The sequence below is a fragment of the Schistocerca gregaria genome, chromosome X, assembly GCF_023897955.1.
Source record: "Schistocerca gregaria isolate iqSchGreg1 chromosome X, iqSchGreg1.2, whole genome shotgun sequence".
NCBI lineage: Eukaryota > Metazoa > Arthropoda > Insecta > Orthoptera > Acrididae > Schistocerca > Schistocerca gregaria.
Genome location: NC_064931.1, coordinates 278,097,579 through 278,117,816, shown reverse-complemented (window position 1 = coordinate 278,117,816; position 20,238 = coordinate 278,097,579). Strand labels below are relative to the sequence as shown.

Sequence of the window (20,238 nt, the reverse complement as noted above, 5' to 3'; positions counted from 1 at the left end):
AATGTTCAAAAACTAACAGGGATGCGTTTCAAAATCATACGAACAATCGATAGACCAATCTGCGCTTTGTGAAACAAGGTTTTCTTTCTTCAAGAATATGAGTTTGGCGCCCTTGGTAGATAACCCAGTTTGCCCCATCCCTTAGATCCGGGCCTGGACAGAACAGTTAGGATATTCCAAGAGGAAGCTACAGCTGTGATAACAGATAAATCCCTAATCTCTCCTTGAATGCAGAGTGGTAGAGTGGTTGTTTATATGACGCAGATTACAGGGTAATTTTTTTCCACAGTCGTTTGGCGGAAATGGAGAAGGAGGTGCGGATAGGTTTAGTGTTATGCCAAGATGTTGGACGTATCCGATCTACTATTCCAGTTGTGGGATGGAGATGGGTATTTGATATGTCAGGAGAGGTACTGAGAACATATGTAAGAAGCTTATTAAATAGAAAGTGCGAAAATAGCATATGTATCGTGAACAGAAACCGTACTGTCAAAACACATACACACAAACACACACACACACACACATACAATTGTTCCATCGACGATCCCGGCCAGCTGGTAATTGTTGTATTCACAAATCGAACGGACTTTAGGGACGTTGTATGAAAAGCTATGTACACTATGTGATCAAAAGTATCCGGACACCTGGCTGAAAGTGACTTGCAAGGTCGTAGCGCCCTCCATCGGTAATGTTGGAATTCAGTATGGTGTTGGACCATCCTCAGCCTTGATGACAGCTTCCACTCTCGCAGACATAAGTCCAATCAGGTGCTGGAAGGTTTCTTGGCGAATGGCAGCCCATTCTTCACGGACTGCTGCACTGAGGTCGCACTGATGTCGCTCGGTGACGCCTGGCACGGAGTCGGCGTTCCAAAACATCTCAAAGGTGTTCTGTAGGATTCAGGACTCTGTGCAAGCCAGTTCATTACAGGGATGTTATTGTCGTGTAACCACTCCGCAACAGACCGTGCATTATCGTGTTGAAAGATGCAATCGCCATCCTCGAATTTCTCGTCAACAGCGGGAACCAAGAATGTGCTTAAAACATCAATGATGGCTTGTGCTGTGATAGTGCCACGTAAAACAACAAGGGATGCAAGCCCCATCCACGAAAAACACGATCACACCATAACACCACCGCCGCAGAATTTTGCTGTTGGCACTACACACGCTGGGAGATGACGTCCACCGGGCATTCGCCATACCCAGCCCCTGCCATCGGATCGCCACATAGTGTACCGTGATTCGTCACTCCACACAAAGTTTTCCCACTGTTCAACCGTCCGATGTTTACGCTCCTTACATCACGCGAGGCGTCGTTTGGCGTTTAGCGGCGTTATGTGTGGCTTACGAGCAGCCGCTCTACCATGAAAACCAAGTTTTCTCACCTCCCGCCTAACTTTCATAGTACTTCCAGTGGATCCTGATGCAGTTTGTAATTCCTGTCTGATGGTCTAGATAGATGTCTTCCTATTACACATTACGACCCTCTTCAACTGTCGGCGGTCTCTGTCAGTCAACAGACGAGGTCGGCCTGTATGCATTTGTGCTGTACGTGTCCCTTCACGTTTCCATTTTACTATCACATTGGAAACAGTGGACCTAGGGAGGTTTAGGGGTGTGGAAATCTCGCGCAAAGACGTATGGCCCAAGTGACACCCAATCACCTGATCACGTTCGAAGTCTGTGAGTTCCGCATTCCGCTCTAATCACGATGTCTAATGACAACTGTAGTCGCTGATACGGAGTACCTGGCAGTAGGTGGCAGCACAATGCACATAATACGAAAAACGTCTGTTTTTGGGGGTGTCCGGATACTTTTCATCACATAGTGTACTTTTGTCCATGATAAATGTGGCAGGATGAGAACCCTCTTCCACCGAAAGTTGTAATTACGGTGGCTTGCTCGAAAGCAGCAACTGTATAGGATCGGTACAGGGCCAAGTTATTTTAAGCATAGTACAACAAAAAGGATAGAAAAACAAATTAGCAACAGTCTGCAACAATTTATTAAATAAAAGTGTACATTACGTAATTTGGGTGTGAAGATGGTGAGAAGCAGTGTAATTAAATGTTCATTTCCATTGATGAGTCTTTGACCACTGGTCTAGCCTGGAATCTGGTGAACGATGACTAACATAACTAGTAGGACGTCCAGTTGGTGGCGGCGAATGTAGAGAAGTCTTTTTTGTTGTCTCAAGGCACGCTGTTGATACAATGGAACTAACTGCAGATGCACACTGAGTTGAGCCGTGCGTCCTCTTATATCCACGTTTGGCGAATGGATGTTCATATGGGAACCGTGATGCAAGATGGAACCATAACGTAGACCTTGTCGTGTGCACCTCTGTGGCCCCTGACCAAAGCTATGTTGCGCTCTCTGGGGGCTGATCTTACAGAGTCCCGCCCTCTCTGTGTGCGGCCGTGATTCGTACAGAGCGGTCATCAGAGCGCAGGGCCGCATTTACGTGCAAGTTTTCTAAACGGCGAGGTGGGGGCCTACACCGCACAGAATCCCGCACCACAAAGATTAGAACAATAAGTCGTTTTTTAATATTGTTGTGCAGGCACTTTTATAATAGTAACAATATAGACAAAATTATTAACAATATAGACATAATTATTTGTATGGGCTTAAACGGCTGGATTTCTCAGTGGTCAGCTAATACAAGAGTTGGAACTTTAATAGTAGCAACTATTTATTTACAGCTCGTACAAAATAGTTTTTCTTACTTTCAAAATAGTCACCAGCATTTTGTATAACCCTTTGCTAGCGAAGTGGAAGTCGTAGGATACTCTTAGCAGTGGCAGTTGTGATGACAGTTCGAGAAGCGCAGACTATTGCCCGACGAATATGTAGCAGTTCTGAAGCGAATGCCATGAAGTGTTTCCTTCAGTTTAGAAATCGAGGTTAACTCACAAGGGCTTAAGTCAGGAGAGTGCAGTAGGTGGTACAGCACTTAGCAGCCTCATCAGTCAAACAAATAAGCAACAGCTTGCACTGTACGTGCTCGAGCATTGTCCAGCAAAATGATGGTCAGGTCTTGCACACAGTGTCATCACTTCTGTCACTATGCTGTTCATTTTTGGAACACTGCCTACGACCAGTTTAGAGACAGAAGTGATGACAGTTTCTGCAAGACCTGAACAACATTTTGCAGGACAACGCTCAAGCACGTACAGTGCAAGCTGTTACTGACTTCTTTGATGGGACTGCTAAGTGCTATACCACCTACTGCACTCCCCTCACTTAAGCCCTCGTGAGTTCAACTAGATTTCTAAACTGAAGGAAACACTTCACGGCATTCGTTTCAGAACTGCTACAAGTTCGTCGGGCAATAGACCGCGCCGCTCGAACTGTCAACACAACTGGCTCTACTAAGGGTGTCCTACGACTTCCACATCTACATCTACATTTATACTCCGCAAGCCACCCAACGGTGAGTGGCGGAGGGCACTTTACGTGCCACTGTCATTACCTCCCTTTTCTGTTCCAGTCGCGTATCGTTCGCGGGAAGAACGACTGTCTGACAGCCTCCGTGCGTGCTCTAATCTCTGTAATTTTACATTCGTGATCTCCTCGGGAGGTATAAATAGGGGGAAGCAATATATTCGATACCTCATCCAGAAACGCACTCTCTCGAAACCTGGCGAGCAAGCTACACCACGATGCAGAGCGTCTCTCTTGCAGAGTCTGCCACTTGAGTTTGCTAAACATCTCCGTAACGCTATCACGGTTACCAAATAACCCTGTGACGAAACGCGCCGCTCTTCTTTGGATCTTCTCTATCTCCTCCGTCAATCCGATCTGGTACGGATCCCACACTGATGAGCAATACTCAAGTATAAGTCGAACGAGTGTTTTGTAAGCCACCTCCTTTGTTGATGGACTACATTTTCTAAGGACTCTCCCAATGAATCTTGACCTGGTACCCGCCTTACCAACAATTTTATGTGATCATTCCCCTTCAAATCGTTCCGCACGCATACTCCCAGATATTTTAAAGAAGTTACTGCTACGAGTGTTTGTTCCGCTATCATATAATCATACAATAAAGGATCCTTTTTTCTATGTATTCGCAATACATTACATTTGTCTATGTTAAGGGTCAGTTGCCACTCCCTGCACCAAGTGCCTATCCGCTGCAGATCTTCCTGCATTTCGCTACTATTTTCTAATGCTGCAACTTCTCTGTATACTACAGCATCATCCACGAAAAGCCGCATTGAACTTTCGACACTATCTACTAGGTCATTTATATATATTGTGAAAAGCAATGGTCCCATAACACTCCCCTGTGCCACGCCAGAGGTTACCTTAACGTGTGTAGACGTCTCTCCATTGATAACACCATGCTGTGTTCTGTTTGCTAAAAATTCTTCAATCCAGCCACACAGCTGGTCTGATATTCCGTAGGCTCTTACTTTGTTTATCAGGCGACAGTGCGGAACTGTATCGAATGCCTTCCGGAAGTAAAGGAAAATGGCATCTACATGGGAGCCTGTATCTAATATTTTCTGAGTCTCATGAACAAATAAAGCGAGTTAGGTCTGACACGATCGCTGTTTCCATCGTTGGCAACAGGCTATACACAATGCTGGTGACTACTTTGAAGGTCAGTAAAACTTTGAAACACATATATATTTTGTACGTGCTGTAAGTAAATAGTTGCCAGTATTAAAGTTTCAACCCTCGTATAAGTAAAAGCCTACGGTTCATCTCATTAAAATGCCACTGGTACTCCACTTGGCGAAATTGCTAAGACCATTAAAATAATGGCTAAATGACTTTCGGCAGTCGGAAATGAGTTCGATTCCACAAAAAAAAAAAAAAAGATTTCTCCTGTACCTCATTTAATACAAATCAGGACCTATATTTTTTTCCTGTCGCCCGGTGCGCTTACCGATGCTATAGTTGCTGAATGTGGGGAAAAATACACAATGCCTTAACATCCATAGCATGTGACAGCGTTTGAGTCACGGCGTCACAAGATGGTGCCACGGTCACTGCGATCCTTTCAGCAAGAAACACCAATTCTATAAAGAAAGCTAATAATTTTTAAATACAAAATTGTTAAGACTTTCGTGGCCACTTGTTGACAAACTGCTTATTTGCTTCTGTCTCGGGTTCTTCGGCCGACGTTCGTGTGATGATTTTGCTGACGTTTCGCCAGCACGAGTGGCTGGCATTGTCAAAGCTTCACCTCCGGCAATGGAGGGTGAAGCTTTGACAATGCCAGCCACTCGTGCTGGCGAAACGTCAGCAAAATCATCACACGAACGTCGGCCGAAGAACCCGAGACAGAAGCAAATAAGCAGTTTGTCAATTTTTAAATACACTACTTGCCATTAATATTGCTACACCAAGAAGAAATTCAGATGATAAATGGGAGCCGGCCGCGGTGGTCTCGCGGTTAAGGCGCTCAGTAAGGAACCGCGCGACTGCTACGGTCGCAGGTTCGAATCCTGCCTCGGGCATGGATGTGTGTCATGTCCTTAGGTTAGTTAGGTTTAAGTAGTTCTAGCTTCTAGGGGATTGATGACCACAGATGTTAAGTCCCATAGTGCTCAGAGCCATTTGAACCATTTTTTTGACCTGCAACATGCGGTCGTTCATTATCCTGCTGAAATGTAGGGTTTCGCACGGATCGAATGAAGGGTAGAGCCAAGGGTCGTAACACACCTGAAATGTCAAGTCCACTGTTGAAAGTACCGTCAATGCGAACAAGAAGTGACCGAGACGTGTAACCACTGGCACCCCATACCATCACGCCGGGTGATACACCAGTATGCCGATGACGAATACAAGCTTCCAATGTGCGTTCACCGCGATGTCACCATCGTGGTGCTGTAAACAGAACCTGGATTCTTCCGAGAAAATGACGTTTTTCCATTCTTGCACCCAGGTTCGTCGTTGAGTACACCATCGCAGGCGCTCCTGTCTGTGGTGCAGCGTCAAGGGTAACCGCAGCCATGGTCTCCGAGCTGATAGTCCATGCTGCTGCAAACGTTGTCGAACTGTTCGTGCAGATGGTTGTTGTCTTGCAGACGTCCCCTTCTGTTGACTCAGGGATCGAGACGTGGCTGACGATCCGGTACAGCCATGCGGATAAGATGCCTGTCATCTCGACGGCTAGTGATGCGAGGCCGTTGGGATCCAGCACGGCGTTCCGTATTACCCTCCTGAACCCACCGATTCCATATTCTGCTAACAGTCATTAGATCACGACCAACGCGAGCAGCAATGTCGCGATACGATAAACCACAATCTCGATAGCCTACAATCCGACCTTTATCAAAGTCCGAAACGTGAAGGTACGTATTTCTCCTCCTTACACGAGGCATCACAACAACGTTTCACCAGGCAACGCCGGTCAACTGCTGTTTGTGTATGAGAAATCGGTTGGAAACTTTCCTCCTGTCAGCACGTTGTACATCTACATCTACATTATTACTCTGCAATTCACATTTAAGTGCTTGACAGAGGGTTCATCGAACCATAATCATAGTATCTCCCTACCATTCCACTCCCGAACAGCGCGCGGGAAAAACGAACACCTAAACCTTTCTGTTCGAGCTCTGATTTCTCTTATTTTATTTTGATGATCATTCCTACCTATGTAGGTTGGGCTCAACAAAATATTTTCGCATTCGGAAGAGAAAGTTGGTGACTGACATTTCGTAAATAGATCTCGCCGCGACGTCTTTGCCTTAATGACTTCCATCCCAACTCGCGTATCATATCTGCCACACTCTCTCCCCTATTACGTGATAATACAAAACGAGCTGCCCTTTTTTGCACCCTTTCGATGTCCTCCGTCAATCCCACCTGGTAAGGATCCCACACGGCGCAGCAATATTCTAACAGAGGACGAATGATTGTGGTGTAAGCTTTCTCTTTAGTGGACTTGTTGCATCTTCTAAGTGTCCTGCCAATGAAACGCAACCTTTGGCTCGCCTTCCCCACAATATTATCTGTGTGGTCTTTCCAACTGAAGTTGTTCGTAATTTTAACTTCCAGGTACTTAGTTGAATTGACAGCCTTGAGAATTGTACTATTTATCGAGTAATCGAATTCCAATGGATTTCTTTTGGCACTAATGTGGATCACCTCACACTTTTCGTTATTTAGCCTCAACTTCCACCTGCCACACCATAAAGCAATCTTTTCTAAATCGCTTTGCAACTGATACTGGTCTTTGGATGACCTTACTAGACGGTAAATTACAGCATCATCTGCGAACAACCTTGTGTGAATGCTCTGAAAAGCTAATCATTTGCATATCACAGCATATTCTTACTGTCTGTTAAATTTCGCGTCTGTAGCACGTCGTAGCAATTTTAATGGCCAGTAGTGTATATTTTTGTTTGTAATAACGGCTGTACCCATCGTTGAAGAGCTATATACACACGTTCTGTAGCAGCTTGTGGGGTGTCGGTCGTGGTCGGAGCATACCCACAGAGCGCACGAAACTAAGTTCGGTTGCCCAACAAAATGAGGAACTACCCCAAATGATCATACAAATTAACTGAAAACAAGGATACTGTAACGCGCTGGAAAAGTCTTATTTCAATCAGTATTAATAAGAGTAGCCCAATTAAGCATGAAACAAATGGGTTCCATACCATTTACATAGGCATGTTAGCAGAGGAGACATCTTCCAACTATGAATAGAAGCAAATGACTCTATAGAAATAGATTTATTGACCTTGAACATGGAAGTTGCCCACTGTCACCGTAGAAATAACCATTAACAATCGAACAAGGGAATTCATCCCGAAGTATTACTTGGCGCAGATGAGTAGGGAGGATAAAACACCGTTACGTTGTTATTTCGCGGACATGGCCGTCACCAAGGACAAGTTGTTAATTATATATAGCAAGTACACAGTAAAAAAGGAGCGAACACCACAAGAATGCTCCGGCGGCCGTGACTATGTGCCATCTTACCGATCATGCAGTGCGTAAATACATTAAGGTGCCAAATTCATGGGACAGCGATATGTACATATACAGATGGCGGTACTATCGCGTACACAAAGAATAAAAAGGCAGCGCATTGGCGAAGCTGTCATTTGTATTCAGGTGATTCATGTGAAAATGTGTTTGACGTGATTATGGCCACACGACGAGAACTGTCAGGTTTTGAAAGCGATATGATAGTAGCACCTAAACTAGACTCGTAGGGAATTCAATATTCCGAGATCCACAGTGTCAAGAGTGTGCCGAGAATACAATATTTCAGGCATTACCTCTCACCAACGACAAAGCAGTGGCCGATGGCCTTCACTTAACGACTGAGAGCAGCAAAGTTTGTGTATAGTTCTCAGTGCTAACAGACAAGCAACAAAGCGTGAAATAACCGCGGAAATCAAGGTGAGACGTACGACGAACGTATCCGTTAGGACAGTGAGCGAAATTTGTCGTTAATGGGCCATGTTAGCAGACGACCAACGGGAGCGCCTCTGCTAACAGCACGAAATTGCCTGAAATTCTTGTCCTGGATTCGTGACCTTATCGATTGGATCCCAGACCGCTGGAAAACCGTGGCTTGGTCAGATGAGTCCCGATTTCAGTTGTTAGAGCTGATGGTAGGGTTCGAGTGTGGTGCAGACCACACGAAGCCGTGCGCCCACGTTGTCAACATGGCAATGCACAAGCTGGTGGTGGCTTCATAGTAATGTGTTCTGTGTTTACATGGAATGGGCTGGGTGGTCTGGTCCAACTGAACCGATCATTGACTGGAAATGGTTATGTTCGGCTACTTGGAGACCATTTGCAGCCTTGCGTGGACGTGTTCTCAAACAACGATGGAATTCGTAGGGATGACAATACGCCATGTCATCGGGCCACAGTTGTTCGCTATTGGTTCGAGGAATATTCTTGCCAGTTCGAGTGAATGATTTGGCCACCCAGTTCGCCTGACATGAATCCCATTGAACATTTATGGGACATAATTGCCAGGCCAGTTCGTTCCCAAAATCTTGCCCCGGCAACAGTTTCACGATTATGGACAGATATAGAGGCAGCACAGTTCATTATTTCTGCAGGGGACCTCCATCTACTTGTTGAGTCCATGCCAACGCAGGACAAAAAGAGGTCCGGTACGATATTAGGAGGTATCCCATGACTTTTTTTACCCCACTGTAAGCAATCTGGAGGCGGCAGAAGCTAGAAGATGTTATATGAGCCCTTCTTTTGTACTTAGTGCTTAAGTACAGAAATCCTTCCAGTGGGAGCAAACCTCGTTTCACCAGTCGTCTCTCCTGTAGTGATTGTAGCTCTACCAGTCTCTAAATCGAAGTGTACTTTACGAAAGCCTGAAAAGAAGTGCGTTCCCTTTAAAAACTGAAACGGAGTCATTACTGTACGAAAGCGTAACAGGAAGTGTGTTCTCCGGAGTTATCTGAACCTAAGCTGTCTCGCTGTCAGAACTGGGAATCTCTGCCCGGCGATCACTGAGTTACCGAGTTCTGACGAATGAAAAATACGTAACAGAGGCAGAGTTCATCAATTTCCTACTCCTCATTAGATGTCAGCCAATCGCTCGCAGGCGGGCAGATGGAGCCGGGAGATGTCTCCCACTACGTGACGTGATTTTGAAATTAGGCACAGTGCGGAAACGCGGACTCTCCCGAAAACTGTAGAATGACTCAATGAGGAAGCGGTATTCTGAAAGTTTAAATTGGACGTTACTCCGAGGCACTGTAACGAATATTCACGCACCTTGAGAGAAGCCCTACCTGCGTAGAGATCTCTTATCTGACTAAAAGGGCTTTTGAGAAGAAATCCATGTTTCCTTCGAGAGAGGAATGCGTATCCCGCAACCCTCCTGCGGTGTGAGCACACAGCATAGAAGTAAGTAGAGTGGCCTTTGCTTTGGCGAAGGACCGGATGACGTGTGACCGTCGACCCACTTCCCGGGTACCCACCCCGCCTGCTGTTTTCCCTGTGTCTGCTTATTTACCCACTACCTCATCTCACCTTTGGCAACGGCCTTGCCGCAGTGGATACACCGGTTCCCGTGAAATCACCGAAGTTAATCGTTGTCTGGCGTGGCCGGCACTTGGATGGGTGACCATCCAGTCGCCATGCGCTGTTGCCATTTTTCGGGCTGCACTCAGCCTCGTGATGCCCATTGAGGAGCAACTCGACCGAATAGTAGCTGCTCCGGTCAAAGAAAACCATTATAACGACCGGGAGAGCGGTGTGCTGACCACACGCCCCTCCTATCCGCATCCTCAACTGAGGATGACACGGCGGTCGGATGGTCCCGATGGGCCATTTGTGGCCTGAAGACGGAGTGCTTTTTTTCATCTCACCTTTCTATCGGGTTTGCTTTCCGTTTGTTAGTATTTAAGTTACTGCCAACGACAGAGCTCGGAAATAAACTTTGTTTACGTGCAGAAGGGACCACAGGCGCCCGACAGTACACGATTGACACACGTGCCTCGGTTTGTACATTCACGTTATAGTCATAGTGCATTACTACTTAGTCTGCTGAAATGGATATCACTGCGCAAATATACATTATCATAGAGTATGCTCATATGGAAAAGTGTTGATAAGTAATGTAGTTCATTTCTGTTAAGATGTGTGTGAAATCTTATGGAACTTAACTGCTAAGGTCATCAGTCCTTAAGCTTACACACTACTTAACCTAAATTATCCTAAGGACAAACACACACACACCCATGCCCGAGGGAGGACTCGAACCTCCACCGGGATCAGGTTCATTTCTGTCCAGAAGAAAAACGAAAGGCTTGCTACGTTAAAAAAAAAGTAAAGTAGGGGCTGTCTGGGTGAGAGGGAGAACATTGTAGCATGGCGTGCACAGTTCCTTAGAATAATGAGAAAACACGAGAAAGTTGCTAATAAACCTACAGATTTGTTTCTGAAATCCACCTCCAGTTATTAGATCGTAAAACAACAACTTCAACTTAATTTTGTACATTTCTCCCTAGGAGAATGCATTAATATTATATCACATGTTCGCTTCAGTTATTAGACAGTAACACAAGGTTCATTTTATTTTTTTTCTTTCCTGCGCTTTCCTCTAGAACAGTGGTTGCCAACAGGTGGTCCGCGAGCTATGCCAGAGGGGTGTGCAAGATGCTATTAGAATAAAAAATATATTAAATATATTTCGTATGATAACAGATTTTTTGTTTTGGCCACTTCCTGCATGAGCAGAGCTTTAGAGAACGCTAACTTCTGCGTCTAGCGTCTTCCTAGAGCCAATTAACACTAGCACACTCTTGCACAAAACTAGAATTAGATAGAGGCAAAAAGTTAATAACAATGTTGAAAAAGTTTTAAGCTCAATATTTTTTCAATAATGAATATTTCAATTTTTTTCTAAGTACCAAAAATAGAAATGTAGAAAAAGACTCTTAATTTGGCTTTTTTAGGTACTTCATACTGTGATATGACAAGGTACCAATCATGACTCTGAGCACTATGGGACTTAACATCTGTGGTCATCAGTCCTCTAGAACTCTGAACTACTTAAACCTAACTAACCTAAGGACATCACAAACATCCATGCCCGAGGCAGGATTCGAACCTGCGACCGTAGCAGTCGCGCGGTGCCGGACTGATACCAACCATGCTCGATGAGGGGGTCCTCTAGAACATTTTGTTGGGAACCCCTGCTCTAGAATGTATTAAAACCCATAGTACTGTTGTCTCCAACACGAACAGCTGTATTGTGCGACTGTAAAACAAGTTTTATTTTCCTGTCGTTCATTTCGACTGTTTTTCTGTGGACGTGGGTTACGAGAATGTATTTTTTATTTGCTGCACTCAAACAAAGTACGGTTCAGGAAGCGTGTTAACATTATGAATGAACGCAGCTATATCACTTGTGCATCATTCAAAACAACCAATAGCAGCATATGCCAACAGTTCGCACAGTGCTCAGCTAAAACGGCAGTAGTGAACAAACTAATAAGTTCAATAATACAAGTAACATTGTTTCCTGAAACAAGGCAGCATAGACTTAAAAAATGCACTGTCACCGTCATGAGCTGGTGACTCCCAGTGTCTTTTCGTGCTATTAAATTTTTCTTTCGCTTCCAGTTTCGGTTTGTATCGGCAGCATACGAAAAAGAGAAACACGTAGCAGCTTCGCACTACACATGGTAGGCGGCAAAAGCCGCAGATGTGGCGAATAGCTGCTGACCCGTCGCGGAGAATCTCCATTACACCTCACGTATTTTTTTGAGAATAGAAACACACATGACCCCCCTTCCACCGTTAAAACACTTTGGATGTGTTAGCTACATTTCATGCGCAGCAACCTATGCCCTAAAACCCACCAAACGTAAACTCGCCAGCGATGACATTTTTCACTGCAAACTGTTTAAAATATACGCGGTGTTTACAGTACTACGAAGTACTACAATAACTCTGGGCCGTAACAAAAAGAAAAAAAAGTTCATTATCAGGCTGAAATGTGTATCTATAAAAAGGGGAAAAATAGTATTTTTTACCAAATAGCTTCCTCAAAATGGAATGATAAAGACTGAATAGTGGAGAAAACGCGATAATCCCAAAACAGTGGTTTTTACTTTTTTACGCAGAAACTAAAATTTCACTGAGAAACTAACTACAGAAACTGCTGTTGCTTTGCTCCACCTACGTAAAATATTTTTTAAAGGCAAATCGGATGGCACGGAATTTCACTCCCCGTGTACCGCGCGATACGTTTTGCGCGGAGCTACCAGCACCTCAGTGGTCGTGGGTAGCCAGCTGGAGGGGGAAGCTTGACACGCCTCCGCGGCGCGAAGGCCTCTATTTGCTTCTATGCTCTGTGAGTAAGAGCTGGAGGAACGCCAAGAACAGCCTCGCTACCTGCAGACGGACACCTTGCCCAGAGTACAACAATTTTGTAGTGGCAAACTGCTCTTAAGACTTGTGAGCTTTCATGTGTACAACACCTCCACCAACTACATAAGAAAAGCAGAAGATCAAACAATGAATGAAAAACAGTCATGGCAATGTCAATCCAGATCTGCAATTATACAGCATTTTAATGAACAACTATCTGACCAAGGGAATTTGCCTCTAGTCTTCTGAAATACGTTAGCGGACATTTTCAGAAAAAAATGACCATGTTACAAACTGTACCAGTTATTATTGGCAAATACACAGACGCGCCAAGTAAACTGATTTAGGCATGCGTATTCAAATACAGCCATATGCAAACAGGCAGAATACGGCCCTGCGGTCGGCACGCCTGTATTACACAACAAGGGTCTGGCGCAGTTGATAGATAGGTTATAGCTGCTACAGTAGCAAGTTATCAAAATTTAAGTGACTTTGAACGTGGTGTTATAGTCGGCGCACGAACGATGGGACACAGCCTCTCAGAGGAAACGATGAAGTCCCCACGAGTGTACATCAAATCTCTGACATCGCCGCGGCCGGAAAAAGATCCTGCAAGAACAGGACCAACGACGACTGCAGAGAATCGTTCATCGTCACAGGAGTGCAACCCTTCTACAAATTGTTGCTGATTTCAATGCTGGGCCATCAACAAGTGTCACCGTGCGAACCATTCAATGAAACATCATCGATCCTGGCTTTCGGAGCCGAAGGCCTACTCGTGTGCCCTTGATGACTGCACGATCCAAGGCTTTACGCCTCACCTGGACCCGCCAACACCGACATTGGACTGTTGATGACTGTAAACATGTTACGTGGTCGAACGAGTCAAGTTTCAAATTGTATAGAGTGGATCGACGAGTACGGGTATGGAGACAACGTCATGAATCCATGGACCCTGTGTTGTGGTTGACAGGACAGCCAAAACCGTGTTACTAGAGGAGGCCGAAATGCACGCGTTTTAGCTCACGCAGGCTGGCGTGAGGTCTGGAACAGGACAAGGAAATTAGAATTTAGAAAAACGGACGTAGCTGGTGGAATACTTAACTTTAATCCATTAATGGAGAACGTCGCTCTTTATGGTACATGATTCACAATATCAAGAGTACGGATACTGGCGCCTTGCTAGGTCGTAGCAAATAACGTAGCTGAAGGCTATGCTAACTATCGTCTCGGCAAATGAGAGCATAGAAGTCAGTGAACCATCGCTAGCAAAGTCGGCTGTACAACTGGGGCGAGTGCTAGGAAGTCTCTCTAGACCTGCCGTGTGGCGGTGCTCGGTCTGCAATCACTGATAGTGGCGACACTCGGGTCCGACGTATACTACCGGACCGCGGCCGATTCAAAGGCTACCACCTAGCAAGTGTGGTGTCTGGCGGTGACACCACACCCTGTTCGTCAGCAGGGGACTGTTCAAGCTGGTGGAGGTCTGTAATGGCATGGGTCGTGTGCAGTAGGAGTTATATGAGGTCCCTGATGCGTCTAGATTCGACTCTGACATGTGACACGCACATAATCATCCTATCTGATCACTTGCCTCCATTCATGTCCATTGTGCACTCTGGACAATTCCAGTAGACAAAGCGACACCCTACACATCCAGAGTGGCCAAAGGAACAGTCTTCTGAGTTTAAACACTTACGCTGGCCACCAAACTCTCCAGACATGAATATTATTGAGCATATGTGGGATGCCCTGCAACGTGTTGCTCTGAGGAGCTCTCCATCCCTTCGTACTCTTACGGATTTATGGACAGGCCTGCAGGATTCATGGCGTAAATTCCGTCCACCAGTACTTCAGACACTTGTCGAGTCCATGCCACGTCGTGTTCGGCACCTCTGCGTGCACGCGGATCTCTACACGATATTAGGCAGGTGTACCAGTTTATTTGGTTCTTCAGTGTAATAACAACGTAAAAGCAAATGTAAAACTAACATTATCTAAAAACTGTAACCTATTATTGTAGTCCGCAGTAAACTAAGAAATTCTTCTTCTTTTCGTTAGCGTTTATCCTGACTAGCTGTGAACCCCGCTGCACTCAACCTTTGGCAAATTTGTTTTAATTAACTTTGCGGCCGGATGGCGTTGCTGTGGGCACAGTCGTCAATTACCTAAGGGAGGGAAGTGGTGCGTGTGATCTGCATGCCAACTGCGCAAACTTTGTTCTGTGTGTCATCGTATTTTAACTGTTTGTGCATCACATTTTGTGAAGTGAAAATAGGGGAGGAACCCAGCATTTGCGTCGACGAGCGTGGAAAACAGCCTAGGAAACACAGTCAATCTGCCTCGTGCAGCGACCACTGTCGTTAATCCGTCGAAGGATCCGGGAGTGGTTCCCCTGCCTACCTGCTAACCTAGCACTGTGCGCATTGGGCTGCACGAACAAGTACCGTCATAAACTGCAAACTAATCCCGTTAAAATGAAAGAGGAATTTCTTTCAATTTTTTTCTATTTCATCAGTTATAGATCATAACTTGTATTGGGTTGGTGCATAAGTGCGCGCATTTTTCCATAAACTTAATGAATACAACAGATAAACATAACAAAGACTTCATTCATCCATAATATATTCCCCTTCGCTATTTACAGTAGTCTGCCATTATTGGGGTAACTTCTCGATTCCGTGACAGTAGAAATCACGTGGCTTTGACGGGAAGAACTCGTGGAGCCATTTTCATCTGCAAAGGAAGTTCCCTCGAGGTTGTGTGATAGAGAGCGGAAGAGGTGAAAATCTGAGGGTGCAAGATTAAGTGATTAATATGGGCACGGAATGACTGCCCAACCCAACTCCTGGTTCAAATGGTTCAAATGGCTCTGAGCACTATGGGACTCAACTGCTGTGGTCATCAGTCCCCTAGAACTTAGAACTACTTAAACCTAACTAACCTAAGGACATCCCACACATCCATGCCCGAGGCAGGATTCGAACCTGCGACCGTAGCAGTCGCACGGTTCCGGACTGCGCGCCTAGAACTGCGACACCACCGCGGCCGGCTAACCCAACTCCTGTATATTGTTTGTCAGTCTAGGAGAATGCGGGCGGGCGTTATCGTACGTCACTTCACGCAGTCTTCCTGGTCGTTGTTCTTGGAATACGTCTACAAATTGTTGACAATATATGTCAACAGCAATTGTTACACCTCGGGGAAGCAATTCGTAGCCGGCTGGTTGGCCGAGCGGTTCTAGGCGCTACAGTCGGGAACCGCACGACCACTACGGTCTCAGGTTCGAATCCTGCCTCGGGCATGAATGTGTGTGATGTCCTTAGGTTAGTTAGGTTTAAGTAGTTCTAAGTTCTAGGGGACTGATGACCTCAGAAGTTAAGTCCCATAGTGCTCAGAGCCATTTGAAGCAATTCGTAGTACCGCACACCGTCGCTGTTCCGCCATGATGCATAACATTATCCTCTGTGGACGTGCGCAGATCTTTGTTTGGGGAGCTGCTGCTTTTTTTGGGATCAACCATTCCTTTCCTTACTGTAAAGACACCATTTCTCATCTCCAGTAACGATACAAGAGGCCAGACTGGTGGCCGAGCGGTTCTAGGCGCTTCAGTCTGGAGCCGTGAGATCGCTACGGTCGCAGGTTCGAATCCTGCCTCGGGCATGGATGCGTATGATGTCCTTAGGTTAGTTAGGTTTAAGTAGTTCTAAGTTCTAGGGGACTGATGACCTCAGATGTTAAGTCCCATAGTGCTCAGAGCCATTTGAACCACTTTTTGAACGATACAAGATAGGAACGGTCGGTGTTCTTCAGGAGCCAATTGATAGCGAGTAAGTAGCTACCTGCTATTTTTGTGATTTTGGCTCAAACCAAGCGGTACCCGTACAGCCGGTTTTTGAATGAACCTTCCTCACTGCGTGCAAACATCCCATATGTTGGAATGATCACAGTTAATCAAACTTGCCAGTTCTCAAGCTTACTGACGTATATAATTGTGGATTAATGTATTTAAACGACCTTCATCAAACATCGAAGGTCTTTATTAGTCGTTGCAGATATAGGGTGATTCACGAAGATGTGCAAATATTTTCATATGCACGTCTAGGACATGTTTTTTTTTTTAGATTCGCGTGACCAATAACAACAAAATAAATGGAAATCGTGCTTTACTTTAACCTCGTATAGTTTTGCGATGGCTTCATATTAGCGAAGATGCTAAATTTCAGGCAAAATCTTTTATTAGTCGTAACTCCGTTACTAAAAATTTACAGAGCTATGTTTATATGAACTTTTCTCTTTAGTTTTACTTGTAGAATAACATATTAAAATATTTGCATGTCTTCGCGAAGCACCCTGTATATGACGTACTTGTCGAGGTGGAATCGTTTTTCCAAACTGGTATGTAATTCACCAATCTATACTGTACTAAAGTAAGCAGCGTCATAGAGAATCCTCCGTTGACCATCCTAAAGTGGTATTTATAATAATAACCTTCGCATATGTCTATTAAAATTGTTTTATGTGAAAAGACCACTTGAAAAACTGAATCTAAGGTATGATACGAAGAAAGGAGAATTTTAAACAACCAACGTAAACTAATGCCGTGTGGCTGATACATGAGGCTCTGTCAACATCTGAATGGAAAATATTGTCTGAGTAGTTGACCTCACACGTTCAGTAACTGATAGTTTGACAATCTGATTGAACGTGTGAGGATCCTTTAAGAGGACTTCTGTACTTGCTCAGCTCTGGAGCTATGTGCACCCCGGTTCCCTTGCGTATCTGGTAACCTAGCACTCTGCGCATTGCGCTCTACGAACAAGTACCGTCATAAATTGCAAACCAATCCCATCAAAATGAAAGAGGAATTTCATTTATTTTTTTGTATTTCATCAGTTATAGATCATAACTTCATTGGGTTGTTTCATAAGTTCGTACCATTTTTCCATAAAGTTAATGAATAAAACAGATAAACATAACAGACACTTTATTCATCCATAATATATTCTCCTTCACTATTTACAGCAGTCTGCCATTGTTCGGGTAACTTCTCGATTCCGTCACAGTAGAAATCACGTGGTTTTGAAGCGAAGAACTCGGCGAGCCACTTTCATCCAGAAAGGAAGTTCTCTCGAGGTTGTTTGATATGGAGCGGAAAAGGTGAACATCTGAGCGCGCAAGATCATGTTACTAATATGGGTGCGGTTGACCACCCAACCTAGCTCCTGTATAGTGTTGTTTGTCAGTCTAGGAGAATGCGGGCGGGCGTTATCGTGGAGCAACATCACTTCACGCAGTCTTTCAGGTCGTTGTTCTTGGAGTACGTGTACAAGTTGTTGACAATAAATGTCAGCAGCGATGGTTACACCTCACGGAAGCAATTCGTAGTACACCACACCGTGGCTGTTCCACCAAATGCATAACACTATCCTCTGTGGACGTGCGCAGGTCTTTGTATGGGGAGCTGCTGCTTTTTTGGGATCAATCAGTACTTTCTTTTCCGCATGTTACTGTAAACACACCAGTTCTCATCTCCAGTAACGGTACAGGGTAGGAACGGTCGGTGTTGTTCTGGAGCCAATTGATAGCCAGCACGTAGCTACCTGCTGTGTTTTTTGCGATTTTGGCTTAAAGCAAGCGGTAACCGTACAGCCGGTGTTTGAATGAACCTTCCTCACTGCGTGCAAACGTCCCACATGGTGGAATGGTCACAATTAATCATACTTGCCAGTTCCTTAGTTTACTGACGTATATACACTACTGGCCATTAAAATTGCTACACCAAGAAGAAATGCAGATGATAAATGGGTATTCATTGGACAAATATATTATGCTAGAAATGACATGTGATTACATTTTCACGCAATTTGGGTGCATAGATCCTGAGAAATCGGTACCCAGAACAACACCTCCGGCAGTAATAACGGTCTTGATACGCCTGGGCATTGAGTCAAACAGAGCGTGGATGGCGTGTACAGGTACAGCTGCCCACGCAGCTTCAACACGATATCACAGTTCATCAAGAGTAGTGACTGGCGTATTGTGACGAGCCAGTTGCTCGGCCACCATTGCTCAGACGTTTTCAATTGGTGAGAGATCTGGAGAATGTGCTGGCCAGGGCAGCAGTCGAACATTTTCTGTATCCAGAAAGGCCCGACAGGACCTGCAACATGCGGTCGTGCATTATCCTGCCGAAATGTAGGGTTTCGCAGGGATCAAATGAAGGATAGAGCCACGGGTCGTAACACATCTGAAGTGTAACTTCACTGTTCAAAGTGCCGTCAATGCGAACAATAAGTGACCGAGACGTGTAACCAATGGCACCCCATTCCATCACGCCCGGTGATACGCCATTATGGCGATGACGAATACACGTTTCCAATGTGCGTTCACCGCGATGTCGCCAAACACGGATGCGACCATCATGATGCTGTAAATAGAACCTGGGTTCATCCGAAAAAATGACGTTTTGCCATTCGTGCACGCAGGTTCTTCGTTGAGTACACCATCGCAGGCGCTCCCGCGTCTGTAGCACGCCATCTTCGTGGTGTAGCAATTTTAATGGCCAGTAGTGTAATTGTGGATTAATGCCCTTAAACGATTTTCATCAAACCTCTAAAGTCTTCCTGAACATGGGGAGTCCCTAATACCAAAACCATTCTCCTTAAAACGAGGAAACCATTTTCTTTCCAGCCGGCCGCGGTGGTCTCGCGGTTCTAGGCCTTCAGTCCGGAACCGCGCCACTGCTACGGTCGCAGGTTCGAATCCTGCCTCGGGCATGGATGTGTGTGATGTCCTTAGGTTAGTTAGGTTTAATTAGTTCTAAGTTCTAGGCGAGTGATGACCACAGATGTTAAGTCGCATAGTGCTCAGAGCCATTTGAACCATTTGAACCATTTTCTTTCCAGCTCTGTTCAATGGCATTATCCCCAAACATGGCGCAAATGTTTCTGGCTACCTCGGCTGCTGTCACCCCTCTATTGAACTCGAACAGAAGACTACGTCGGAAATGTTCCGATTTCTGCACTTGGCACTCCATTTCTAGCGTCAACTGCTCAAACCACTCTCTCCAAATGACAAAATGACAATATGTAAACTCAAATAGCAGAGTGAACTACAAATAAAAAATGAGAATCTATGCCGAGCGGTCTAAGGCGCTGCAGTGATGGACTGTGCGGCTGATACCGGCGGAGGTTCGAGTCCTCCCTCGTGAATGTTTGTGTGTGTTTGTCCTCGGGATAACTTAGGTTAAGTAGTGTGTAAGCATAGGGACTGATGACCTTAGCAGTTAAGTCCCATAAGATTTCACATACATTATCATTACCTGAGAATCTATAAATAAAAGATTAGCAACCGAAGTACCAATATGCAAAAAAAAAAAAAAAAGCGCTACGAACTTATGCA

The 20,238-nt window shown here is 45.1% G+C and overlaps 1 protein-coding gene across 2 annotated transcripts in view; it reads left to right on the top strand.

Moving 5' to 3' along the window:
- The window catches only part of LOC126297696 (cyclin-dependent kinase 12-like), a 313,910-nt gene that overhangs the window by 163,362 nt on the left and 130,310 nt on the right, over window positions 1–20,238 (top strand). The window lies entirely within an intron of this gene.